At 39.6% G+C, this 13,778-nt stretch overlaps 1 protein-coding gene across 4 annotated transcripts in view; it reads left to right on the forward strand.

The window, feature by feature from the left end:
- The window catches only part of SMAD1 (SMAD family member 1), a 69,690-nt gene that overhangs the window by 12,476 nt on the left and 43,436 nt on the right, over positions 1–13,778 (forward strand). The window contains exon 1 of one of the 4 annotated variants that reach the window (XM_070415254.1): positions 11,477–12,017. The exons of the other annotated variants lie outside the window; for them this stretch is intronic. The gene's annotated coding sequence lies outside the window, so the exon portion shown is untranslated. Of the gene's footprint in view, positions 1–11,476; positions 12,018–13,778 lie in introns of those variants that run through there. 4 annotated transcript variants of the gene reach the window in all.

Genomic DNA, 13,778 nt, shown 5'->3' on the forward strand with positions numbered 1-13,778 from the left:
CATAGAAGTGGCAGTGTCACTGACTTGTTTCTGCCACGCCACTGCACCCAGATCTCTAGAATTGAGAGTACTATTTTTTTTGCCATTATTTGTAGATAGCATTGAGGTTGCCAGCTATATAGGAGCCATTAAAGTGAATATTTAAATATTTTACTTGTAATAAACATGATACTTGAAGGAGTTCTTTAACTTTTCTCTATCTCTACATTTGCTTAAAAAAAAAAAAATGAAGCAGTAATTTTTGTTTTGCTTTGTTTATGTTTTCATAAGGGACCCTAAGAATAATCGGTGGGAATGTAAGGAAAGTGGATTTCTTAAAAGGAGCTTAATTTTAATGTTCTATGACTCATCATAAGAAAAGAATATTAAGAATATTATGGGCTGTTGGTGTGAAGTAATGGTGTCATTTTCCATATATCTTGTTGAGGTATAGCTTAATACTTCTTATCTGTAGTCTAGGCTCTTTAGATAAAAATGAACTTAATTTTGTCATTGCTTCCCTGATAAAACTCTTGGTTTTTCTGTGTTCTAGGAAAGTATGAGTAAATTAAGAAGGAAAACAGCAATGAAAAATAAATAAATTTGGAAGGGAAGGAATTGGATGGATTAAAATAAAACCGTAAACCCTGATTCCAGCGGTTCTCAACCTATGGGTCGCGACCCCTTTAGGGGTCGAACGACCCTTTCACAGGGGTCACCTAAGACCATTGGAAAACACATATATAATTACATATTGTTTTTGTGATTAATCACTATGCTTTAATTATGTTCAATTTGTAACAGTGAAATTGGGGGTCACCACAACATGAGGAACTGTATTAAAGTGTCGAGGCATTAGTAAGGTTGAGAACCACTGCGATTCGGTAGCTCAGTTGGTTAGAGCATCATCCTGCTACACAAAGGTTGTGGGTTTGATCCCCGGTCAGAGCATTTACAAGAATCAACCAATTAATGCATGAGTAAGTGAAACAACAAATCGATGTTTCTCTCTCTCACACACACGCATACATACACTTAAAAAATCAATAAATACAAATTTAAAAAGAAATAAAACCATAAACAAATCCTTGCTTGTTACCCCCCTCTGCTCTATGCATGAGTCAGAGGAGGAGGTTATTTAGGGGAAGCTGGGTGGTCGAGGGGTTGCCTTGGCAAGCTCCTTAACCTTTCTGCACCCCAATTTCATCATCTCTGAAACAGTCTTCACCTCCTAGGATTCTTGTGAGGATTAAGAGAGTTAATAGGTATAAAGTGCTCAGAACAGAGCCTGGCGCTTTGTGGTGGTGGTGGTGGTGGTAGTGACATGAGAATGATACATGATTCTCTCTGAACACTAGAGTTGTTGGAAAATTGATGGAGACCACGGGTGAGCTGTTAGGTGAGGTCTCCCAGAGAACCACCTGCATGACAACGCTCTCCCTTTGAAGTTGGCGGTGACGGTGATAAGAGTTTGTTGGGTCTTCAAACTGGGATGTTTCAGGTGTTCTGTAAAGGCTCATTTGCGTATAGCCTGAATTTCCAGAGGAAGATAGAGTGACTTATATGATAAAATATGTTTGTAAGTTTTTATAATAAAATCATTACTTTTAACTGTCATCTGCTTATAGATTTTCCACAGAAATATTTGAGTCTTGGAACAGGTATTTTTTTTTTTTAGATTTATGGTGTTCTCAGGCATATAGTAGTTTTATTATTAGTGCTAGCAAAAGGTGCTAAGGAATTGAAAGCTTCCTCTGATAAAGCAAAATATATTTTTTGCTAATTTTTATGAAGGCTGCTTTGGACTATCCATTCCATAGTTCACACCCACTGATGCAGCTGGTCGGTGGTTGAACTCATTTGGATTTCCATTGCACGGCAGGTATCTCAGATCCCAGGATGCAGGGGAGAGGTCGTTATGGCAAAGAAAATGGCACAGGCTGTTGGCCACTCTCCCTGCACGTATGTCCTTCCTTAAACAGCCTGAACACGTCATGCGGCTCCTGTCACAGTCAGTTTTATAGTATGGTCCTCCCGTCCCTCCCCCACACCCTTTACAGCTGTGTCCTTGGTGGTGTGGGAAGTCTATCGTACTCATTTTCTTTCCACGGCACCTTTCTGTTGGTGGGAAGCACGGTAAGAACTGTTCCATCACATAGTGAATTAGTGGAGACGAAAGCTGTCTTAGTAGCTGAACGTGTAACGGACGGAGGACGGGTTCTGGAGTCTTCTAGGAGCACTCTGTTAGGGTTTTCCATTCTGATGCTAAGTAAGTCACTGTGGTGCGGTGAGTGGCCAGCACGGGGCTGAACAAGTGATCTGAGGCAGCCAGGGTCTGCAGTGATGGTGCAGGTCTTACCGGGTTCTGTAGGTGACGCTCACTTGTGTCCACAGCATTATGTTCCTAACCCGGTGAGAGAGGTCGCCTTTGCTGCTTCCCGCTCTCGCTGTAGGAGCTCTCACAGTTCTGGAGGAGGCTGCCGCTCTCCGTTCAGTTTCTGCGCTGAGGTGGCCAAGTGGACGTGGGGAAGGCCAGTCCAGTGTTCGGCAGATTGAAAACAGGATGCCATTGATTGTCATGTGGAGGAGAGTGAAACCTGGCTGATCTCAGTGTTTGTTTCAGTGATTATGTAAACTTTGATTTTCAGGCGTTATTCTATTTTTCTAAGTAACAGATTTCTGTACTGGGGAAGGGACAGGACCAAACTGCTCTTGAGATATTTGAATAGCACAGCACATTTTTGGGGGGTAAGATTCGTGCACTGAAAAATGTGAAGGATGTTTGAATTGTTAATGGAAATTTACTTTCTGTTAATGTCACGGCATTTTGTAAAATTGAATTTTATTATCATGTGCCTGAGTTGCTTAATAAAAAAGTACATTCCCAGCCATATCATATTCATTCAGAATTAGGTCATATATTCCAACCCTGTATACATAAATAAATTATTGCGTTCTGTACAGAAACAATTTCAGTTATTTTTTTCTTTATAAAATGATGTCTTTCTGCCTCTTGGTCATAATATTGTCTTTTAGAGCCCTGTAGACTAAATCTCTTACCAATGTTTAGTTTTTATTATTGGGGGTTTAACATTGAAAATGGTAATTTATTTAAAAAAACCCAGTCAGCTTTCTTACACTCCCCTCCTATCTCACTCCTAAAGGTAACTGTGTGTTCAGTTTTATTTTCTTCCAGGCCTTTAAAGATGCACATACATTGTACATGTGCAGGTTTTGTTTCTATTTGTAAAATGAGATCATAAGATATATGTTGTTCTGTAATTAAAAAACGCTGAACCAGCCCTGGCTGGTTTGGCTCAGTGGATAGAGCATCAGCCTGGGGACTGAAGGGTCCTGGGTTCAATTCTGTCAAGGACACATGCCTACATTGCATGCTCAGTCCCCAATGGGGAGCATGTAGGAGGCAGCCAATCAATGATTCTCTCTCATCATTGATGGTTCTCTATCTCTGTCTCTGTCTCTCTCTCTCTCTCTCTCTCTCTCTGTCTCTCTCTCTCTCTCCCCCTTCCTCTATGAAATCAATAAAAAAAAAACAACCCCACAAACAAACAAAAAACACTGAACAATTATGGTATGGTTTTCTTTCCATGTTAGACATGAAAGTCTGTCTTCTTTTTTCCTTTTTTAACAGTTATATCATGGTTGGATGTACCATCCTGTGTTGTTAGACATCTGGGTTATCTGGGCTGTGCGTAATCTTAAGCACAGATGAAGCTGATCTGAGGATGCCGATTCCCTTGTAGCTCTCGTAGGTCCTGCCTGTTTTCTTCTCCCCTCATACTGTGGGGCTTGGAGGTGTGGGGATCCTCCTAACCATCCTCCCGCCAGCCTCCATGAAAACACCCGGCTTGGAGTATCCGTCAGCTTATACTACTCCCTTCCCTTCACGTTCTGCCTCACTCCCCATCCTTCACCCTCATTCCTACTAGATTTTAGCTTCTAGTTCAGTGATGGCGAACCTTTTGAGCTCAGCGTGTCAGCATTTTGAAAAACCCTAACTTAACTCTGGTGCCGTGTCACATATAGAAATTTTTTGATATTTGCATCCATAGTAAAACAAAGACTTATATTTTTGATATTTATTTTATATATTTAAATGCCATTTAACAAAGAAAAATCAACCAAAAAAAATGAGTTCGCGTGTCACCTCTGACACGCGTTTCATAGGTTCGCCATCACTGTATCTAGTTGTTACTCCCTCCATGCTGTTCCTCTGATTGCTCTTGGTCTACTTCTTCCGTGACCTTTGATCCCACCTCAGATACTCAGTCTCACAGTCCTTCTAAAAATTAAACCGATTTCTCCAAGTTTATGGTTAATTCTTTTGTTGATTTACGTAAGCAGGAAAGTGTATTTGTTCATGGCTCTGCCTTCAGAATACCTCCAGCATCTGACCCCTTCTGCCGTCACAATCCAAACCCTGGTCATCTCAAACTGCAACAATTGCCGCAGCTTCCGAACTGGTCTCCCTGCTGCTTCCTGCTTCCATCCTTTCCGCCTGTTCCCAACCCAGCCAGCCCTGCAGTCCTGTTAAACTGTCAGTCAGGGCATGACTTCCATCTCTCCTCACATCTCCCAGCGGCTTCCATCTCAATTTAGAGGGAAAGCTAACAAGTCCCTGCGGTTCCTATGTCTGCTCCCCTCACCTCTCCGACCTCACCTCCCGCGTCTCTCTCCTCACCGTGTTGCTGTCCCTTTGGGCCCCTTGCTGTTGGACCAGGTCGGCCACATTACTGCCTCCGGGCCTTTGTACCCGCATGTCCCGCTGCCTGCCCTGTGCTTCCCCAGAGATCCGCGCGGCTCCCCCCTCACCCCTCAGGCTTCCATTCGAATGTCACCTTCTCGGCGTGGCCTTCCATCACCCCTGGAATGTAGGTCTCCTGAAGGCATGGACTTCCTAAAAATGACTGCTTTTGTCCCTTTTGTTCAGTGCTCTGTCCCAGTGCTTTGCATAGTGTCGGGCACAATATCGGTGTCTGTCAAGTGCATTGAATGACTGTAGTGCTTATCCGTTTTTCTTCTTATCGTTTTTTAAAAATAAAGTTAGAACTTCATTGAACAGATAAAAACTAAAGACAGAAACTTTTTTGTGTGTGGGGGGGTATTTTTTTTGTATATACAAAATGTTAAAATTAGCTTTCTTATTTGTGAAACTGCTCTCAATAAAATGTCACCTTTTTCAGCTTGTTAAAATTTTCAAATCAGTTTCACATATTTATATTTAACCTACCCAGTGGGGTAGGTAGTGGAGTCAACATTTTGTGGAAAAGCAAATGGGGGCTCAGAGAAGAGTTTTTTTGCTCACAGTACAGCTACTAAGTGGAAAGCTGCCATTGCAACCTGCTTCTGATTCTGAGGGAAGGACTCTTGTTTTCTCATTTAGGAACATCTTAGAACGACAGAAACACGGCAGGGGTTTTATTTTGAAAGTCTGGAGAAAGGAGCCCTGATTTCTTATTCCGGATTTAGCCTGCCTTTTGTTCCCATGTTGAAAGTACGTAAAATAAATGGTTAACTTTAAAATTCCTGACAATGACAGATCAACAAGTTTTATTTCTCTCACCTGTGGAGGAAGTGGCCTCCACCCAGTTTTACTGAATTAGGAGGGAAGTGATTTTTTCAAGTGATAAAAAAGAAATAAAATTCCATGCTCTTCCCAGAGGAGGAGTTCAACAATTGGGAGAATGGTGTGAGACCATATGTTGGTTTGTAAAAGGATATAACTTGTAAAGATGTTTCCTTTGATGCCTGTGATGAATATGGATGTGTTTCCCTTCTAAAGGGTCCAGATTAAATTATTCAATTAGCTCTGCACTGAAGGATCTAAATATAGGGAGAGGGTTCAGGCTGTCCTGCCTCGTGAATGTCCGCTCACCCCTACAGATGTGCAAGTTTGTTGTCATAAACAGCACCTGTGAGTTCAGTGGAACAAGAGAAAAATGTTCCAAAAAATGTAACAGTAAATTATTTTTTTAAAAATAACGGGTAGTTCTTTCCGCCTATTCCATTTTTCCTGTGAATTTGGCATGTGAATTTTTTTTTTTAAAAAACCTGATGAATAGGCATTAGTATCTATTCTGGTTTAAAATGTAGATCAACCACTTGCTAGAACATGGTCTCGAGAAAGTTACTTAACCTCTGAATTCAGGTTTATTAGTAAAGTCAAGATAACGATACACACCTTAGAGAACTCCTGTGAGGAGTCGGTAAGATGTTTGTAAAAACAATCAGTATAATGCTTGTGTAAGTAATAGCTCAATTAAACTAATTTCACTCGCTTGCTAATGATGAACCATTCATAACTGGCCACTCAATGGAAATTTACCACATTTAGCATTCTTTGCCATCTGTAGAATTGCTCTGCTATGATAACAATGACTCAAAGAGAAGTCTTTTTTCTTAGAGACAACTACTGTAGACTTCTCCCCTCTGGTAGTCAATGCAATTAAATTCTAAAATGCCTCCGGTCTTCCATGTCCTATGTTTGAGGAGTGAGCACTTGTGGGTCAGTGACTCAGCAGTGTTTGAGATGACTAGAGGAGAAGTTTGTCAGGGTGAGGTACTTGGGAGCTGGCTCTCTCGAAGGCCACCCTGTGCTAAAGGACAGTTTCCCACGACAAGGCTGAATCTAAGAAAGGGGATTCAGTGGGACTAAGGCATGCCGTACAACTTTGGGAAGAAGTGTCAAGGAGATATAGAAAGAAGCCAAGTTTGTTTGCTGACGTTGACAGGAAGAAAACTTTAAAGCGCCTTCAGTCTCCTTAAGTAAATAGCTAGTTCTCCAATGAAACATAACAGAACTGACACTTGCTGTTCTATATGGAATCTCTCTGACTAAGAAATTGGCCAGTTGGCTTACACACAGCCCAGCTTTATCAGGATGGACGGACAGACTTGTGTATGCAGAGCAGGACACGAAAGCATTCCTGTCGTAAAGAATTTTCTAACGCAATGAAGATATATTGAGTAGCATACTTGGCACTCATCAACTATACACCTAAACTGTAAGCCACATACAGGTCTGACCTTGGAGACTCCTGTAATTGTGGCATCCCTTGCTGCGTTTTCATCAAGGGGGCGCCACTTTTGAAATCATTTGACTGAAATGTCACAGCTGGTGATGAACGGGCACGTGGTCGGTCAGCTAGCATTCGGGGTCCGCACGGCACTCCCTTTCTTTTTGATCCCTGAGATTCCCATTCACCTAACACTCTGTCGAGACACCACATGGCAGCTCTTGCTAGCATGTCACTCAGTCACACCTGAGAGGCTGGCAGCTGTGTGTAAAGGCAACAGTACCTGCCTAATTGCATCACTAAAAAGGCTTTCAAGTGGCTTGTCCTCCCTCCCACCTTCAACCCCCCATCTCTCCAGATTTGGGAAATTACTCTCTGAAAAAAAATAAACATGTTCATGAGAAAATGGCAAACTAGTTATTGTGCCAGCAATCACATGTTTAGAAAGTTGGGAAATGTTTGGAAGTAACCAAAACAAGGCTTGATAGTAAGGGGTTCCGTGAGGTGAAATTTGACTCTAGGTGTTGTTGACAGCAGGGCTTTGCTGATGTTTTGATTTAAAATCTGGTGGAGTTCTGTGATCCCCAAAGGATCTTCACATTGCTTTCTCGCGTAGGAAAATTGTTTAAGTACGTTTTCTTTTTCTGAGGCCTCTGTCGAAGTAGAGTTCCTTTTAGTCCAACTGCCAAGCAGTGAAGTAGGTTGTTTCACAAGTGCTTTGGAATCTGTAAAAGAAATGGAGAGAGATTTTATCTATTCTCACTTTTTTTCTTGTTCTAAGTCCTCCACCCCTTATTTTGGTCGGTGATGGGCTACCTTTGGTTATTTTGGGCTACTTTTCACCCGTTTGAAATGGAGAAATGTGGAAAGTCAAGAGCTAACTGCTTTTTTAAAACAGGAAAAAGGAACAGAGGCGCTTCACCTGTTTTCTTCTACAATACCAATACTTCAAAAGCAGGCTAGTTACGAGTTGGGATAACTGGGGAAAAGAAACATTTGAACATTGTTGAAACCAAATCAGAGAGCATTGTTACTTTGGGGTGTTTTCTGAGACTGAAATAGCTAGAGAAAACCCATCTCTGTTTTTATGTTCATTGTAATGGCATTATCCTGTTTAGCAAATGTTAACTTTTTTTTTTTTTTCTGTCTGCCTTAAGTGTCAATATGTATCATTTTCCTTAAGGATCTGTAAAATAAGTAACCTTTCATGCTTTTATTAGGAACTGTTTCGTGTTGGTACCATTTTTTAGTTCTACTCTTCTTATTCCAGAGTATTGTCAGCACCTGTCTTCATTATACGTAGTAGTCCCGTAGTCCCCCCTTATTTGTGGGGGATACATACTAAGACCCACCTACCCACCTGCATTGTGGATGCCTGAAACCGTAGATAGTACCAAACCCTGTATATCAGTAGTTCTCAACCTTGGCTGCACGTTAGATTCACCTGGGAATCTTTTTAAAATCCTGATTTCTGGGCCTCATCCTCCGGAAATTCTGTTTCTTTGTTACTAATGTTGTGGCCTCACCCCATAACAAAGAAACAGAATTTCCGGAGGATGAGGCCCAGAAATCAGGATTTTAAAAAGATTCCCAGGTGATTCTAATGTGCAGCCAAGGTTGGGAACCACTGTTGTATATACTATGTTTTTTCCTGTACATACATGCCTATGATAAAGTTTAATATATAATTTGGCACAGTGAGAAATCAAGTAAGTTAAAAAAAATAGTCCATTTTGGAATAATGAAAAATTACATTACAGATCTTCTCCCATGTTCATCTTTTTCTCCCTTTGTTGATGTTTTAATTTAGCTATGCATGCTCATCAGGCCTTGAATCCTATCTAAACTTGGATGTTAGGATAGATGACACATATCTTTTCATAATACTAATTCATATTACCACCAATCACTTTATGCAACACGTCTTTTCCATCTCCTTAGCATTCCTTATAGTGATGTGTTATAGATATAAAAATGCTAAACTACAAAAATCATATGGTTTGCTTATGATTTCTCTGATGCCCTGCTGTAGCTCTTCTTTAGAAACTCAAGTCTTACTTTTTCTGTTTATTCATAAGATTATCTGTTTAAGCCCTCGCCGGTTTGGCTCAGTGGATAGAGTATTGGCCTGTGGACTGAAGGGTCCTGGGTTTGATTCTGATTCTGGTCGAGGGCACGTACCTTAGTTGCAAGCTCCTCCCCCGCCTGGGCCCTGGTTGGGGCGAGTGCAGGAGGCAACCAATCAATGTGTCTCTCTCACATCGATATTTCTCTCTGTCTTTCCCTCTATCTAAAAATCAATGGAAAAATATCTTTGGGTGAGGATAAAAAAAAAAGAAGCAAGGCCATCTGTTTAAGAAGAAAGCTAGTGGCATGAGTCAGGAAGTGTGTACCCGGTTTATTTGCTTACTTGGAAGTACTCACTTCCCCCAAAAAAGGATCAAATATTTTTATAGAAAGATAATTTTATAAAATTGTCTTTTTTTCTTAAGTGACTCATCCAACTGTAACCATTTTCAAAGTAAAGTTAATCAATACCTTGTGATTTTAGTTCCTTGGTTCTTTTGATCTTTATGCTTTGATGTTTCACCTTTAGAGTTAAGATAATGAACCAAAGAACAAGAAATGAATTTTAAAAAGTGAGTTGCTTGTGTCATTGAAAATAGATCATTTACCTTCTATTTTCAAGGTAGTAGGATTCTGATTTTTTTCACCCTGGTCACTTTTTGGAGCATATATTTTATGTTAATTTTTATTGAATAACGTAATTATTCTTTCAATATTTAATGGGATCACTTATTTTGTCTAGCTCACTGAATCCCATGCCAGTGCAAGAAGTGTAAAGTGGCACTGGCCTGAAGCTACAGAGGACATTGGGTCATTATCTGTCTCCTCTCCTTCTCATTCTTTTATTAAAGGTACTTGGTTTGTAACACTTGGTGGCTAATCTCCTACCCCCCTATCCCCCCCCCCCCCCCCAGCCTTCTTAAAAAATATATCTTCAGATACAGATCAAAGTAATTTCCTATTAAAACTTTCTGTGGAAATTGGGATATGAACATAAGAAGTGGCAGAGGGTGTGTTTTGTTGATATTCACACAGTCAGATAATTACGGGTGTCTTCACTGGAAGAGGTAAGATGAAGAAAGGCCCACGGTGGTCCAGTTGGCTACTTAGGTTTCCTTTAAATATAAAGCGAGTTGCACGGCAGTTAAAGGCTTGTTAAATTTTTTTGCTTTTTTTCCTTTTAACATTAAGGAACACCACATAAGTTGCAAAATTAAATATCCAAGTCAAAAGGCGTATTTTTCTCATTTGGCTTCTGGCAGGGCTCAGAGAAACCCTTCTCAGGAATAGGACCCACAGGGAAGGGCTCTGAATTGAGAACCCTGTTTTAAACTCCCATTTTCATTACTTCTGAAACCAGATCGCACTACAGGTCCAGCCTGACATGTAAGTAGAGAATTGTGTGTGGCTTGAGCTCCTGAAATTGAGTTTTATTGTTTTGTAATTAGCAAATTACATATAGAAGCTTTAAACATTTATTTTAAAGTTATAGTTTTTCATTAAAGGGTGTTTGGAAAGTTTAGAAAAGTAAGAGAGAGAGAGAAAGACTACTAACCTTGCATACCCAGCCACTGTTCATATTTTGGTGTATCTGCATAGTTGTTTATGTTATAGATATCACTCTGTGTTCTGCTTAAGGGTTTTTCCCAGTTATTACGTAGTTTTTATAAGCATAATTTTAAAGGGTTATATAACAATCTATTGAATGAATTGTACTATAGCTTACATAACTATTTTCCAATTATTAGATACTTCTTTTTCCCCCCCATAATAAATAATGCTCTGATGAAAACCTTTGTACAGAAACTTTTTACCTTTTCTAGTTCAGAATATTTCAGACTAAGTTTCTAAAAGTGAAACAAAGATCTCCATATTTTAAGGCTTCTGGGGGGTTCTGTACTAGATTAATGGTTTTTTTCTTTTTCTTTTTTTTTGTCAGTGTGAAATGTTTGTATTTGGAGAAGCGGGAAGGAAATCTCTGTTTGCTGACTCATGTTTTTATTTTGCACTTTAAACTGATAAGGCCACTTAACTTTTGACATAAACTAAAGCAGGAAGTACAAAAAGGGGCAGAAAAAAATGAGTTGTCTTGCCAAGGACAGAGTATCATGGACTTATTTGAATTCCTAATGGGAGGTAGATGACCCGTTTGACTTGTATATATTAGAAAAGTGCTTAACTCAGAAATACACAAATTAGTGATCAGCCTGCATTTTGGGTCATCTGTGCATTTATATGCAAAGGGTGTGATCTTGGCCCTTTGATTTTTGTGAGTGACATCAAGACATTCACCCCCTAACTGGCCCCTGCAGTATTTTGAAGCGGTATGTTTTGTTTCTGTTTTTGTCTTGTCTCTGTATGGAGAAGACTTCCTGTATTGAGGATATCACCTTAGCTGTCTTTCTAAAGCATAGATCTAGTCATGTCGGTGCTCTAATTTAAAACTGTCCACTAGTCTACAGAATGAGATGTATCACAGGCCCTTCACCGTCTTACCCCTGCCCTTCTTATCAGTCTTGTATTGTCTCTCACCACCTTGAACCCTAGCATTTCTATTGTGTGTCTGTTAAAACTAGCAATTTAGAAAAGTGGTTGGCCCTAGCCGGTTTGCTCAGCGGTTAGAGTGTCAGCCTGCGGACTGAAGGGTCCCGGATTTGATTTCCGTCAAGGGCACGTACCTGGGTTGCAGGCTCCTCCCCAGCCCGGGTCCTGGTCAGGGCTCATGAAGGAGGCAACCAATCGATGTGTTTCAATCACATCGGTGTTTCTGTCTTTCCCTCTCTCTTCCACTTTCCCTAAAAACTAATGGAAAAATATCCTCGGGTGAGGATTAACAACCACAAAAACGTGGTTACTAAAATGGAGGCTGCCGAGCCAGACGCATGGGTTCAAACTCTGACTCTGCCATACGGCTGTGTACATAAACAACCTCGGGCAAGTCATACAACTTTCTACATTCCCCTTTCCCTAGCTGTAAAATTAGCGGTCACTTTGGAGGGTTTGTTGCAAAGATTAAACTAGTTAATAGATGTGAAGTGCGTGGAACAGATTCTGTCAGGTAATGATTGCTCAAAACGTTAGCTCTGTTGTTTCACAGAATTCTACCCATCCTTTAAGGCCTGTCTGATCCTTCCTTGTTGACGAACTTCCTGAAATCCTGGAATTAATTGTTCTCTCTTTTTTTTCTGCTTTTCTATGTTATTGGTGCCTGTTTTAGAGCTTTCGCTGCATAGCATCATAGTTAGGCACTGGCTCTTGCATTAGAATGTGAGCTCCCTCAGTATGTAGACATCTGTGCCTCTTTCCTTGGAGAAGCACAGTGCTCAGTACAGTGATGTTGGATGAATGTCAATTTGGTTAGTTAAAACACGGGTCTGAAATGGTGGTTCTTAATCCCATGCCACCCCCCAACACATGTATTAGTGTAACAAACCCATCAGTGATAGAGCTTCAAGTAACCTCAAGTGATTTTTCAATAACTCACCCCCTCTACTTAAAAATTATTGGCTAAACTATAAAGAAGCAGTTTTTGGAATAAAAGAAAATAACATATAGAACAAGAAATATATTCCCTTCATAAATTGTGACTCGAGGACTAGACAGAAGTTGTCTTTCTTGTTCCTTTGCAAAGCTAACTTTTAGTAAATGATCATGTCAATAGGTACACTCTGACCAAGTGTGACTTTTGATAATAGCATCATTTTGTTTCCTGTTAAATGAAAATAATACCAGCGTGAAAAGAACTGGTAAATTTGGGCTAAAATCTTTACTTTAAAAAGGAAACTACTGACTGCTACAGCCTATTAAATAATATTCATATTGGGTAATATTTATTCATATTAAATATTGAATAAAGTTGAAGTACCACACTTGGCCTTCTGATTTCTCCAGTAAGCTAAACATTTGTTGAGAATCTGCTATGTGCCAGGCACTGTGCTGGACTCCAAAGATAGGAAGACAGAAGATTGAATTCCTTATTTTATTATAATGAGAAAGATGTGTAAATGACCACAGAGTAGCTATGGACATGCACAGTGTGCTGTGAAAGCTGTTCATAATCATTATCTTTTTTAATTTCGAGGATCAGTAATGATTTCCCCCTTTTATTTGTTATTGATAATAAATTCCTTCTCTTTTATTAACCAATTTTTCTAGCGGTTTATTCAATTTTATTAAGTCTTTTCAAAGAACCAACTTTGATCTTATAGGTTTTCTCTACTACTATTACTTTTTTAATAACTACTGTCATTTCCTTCTACTTTCTCTGGATTTAATTTAATGTTTTTTTCTTGTGGTGGATACATAGAACCGGTTTTCAACTTTATCTTTCCTTTCCAATATATGCATTTAAGAGTATACATTTCCCTTTAAGCATGGTTTGAGCCATATCCTACAGGTTTTGATTTATCATATTTTCATAATCATGAAAAGGGTTATGATTTTAAGTTAAAAAGGGTTTCTAATTTCCACTGTGGTTTCTTTTTGACCCATGGATTATTTAAAAGTATAATTATTTTCAATAACAACATTTTGTTACTGATTTCTTAGTTTCGCTATGATCAAAGGACACATTCTGTATGGTTTTGCTCTGTATGGAGATTTGTTTTATGGCTCATTATATGGTCATTTTGGGTAAATATTCCATGTGTATTTGAAGGTATTTTGCACTCTATAGTTCTTGGATACAATGATATA

The sequence above is a fragment of the Myotis yumanensis genome, unplaced genomic scaffold (genome assembly GCF_028538775.1).
Source record: "Myotis yumanensis isolate MYYU_CA2020_CCGP unplaced genomic scaffold, mMyoYum1.0.hap1 SCAF_5, whole genome shotgun sequence".
NCBI lineage: Eukaryota > Metazoa > Chordata > Mammalia > Chiroptera > Vespertilionidae > Myotis > Myotis yumanensis.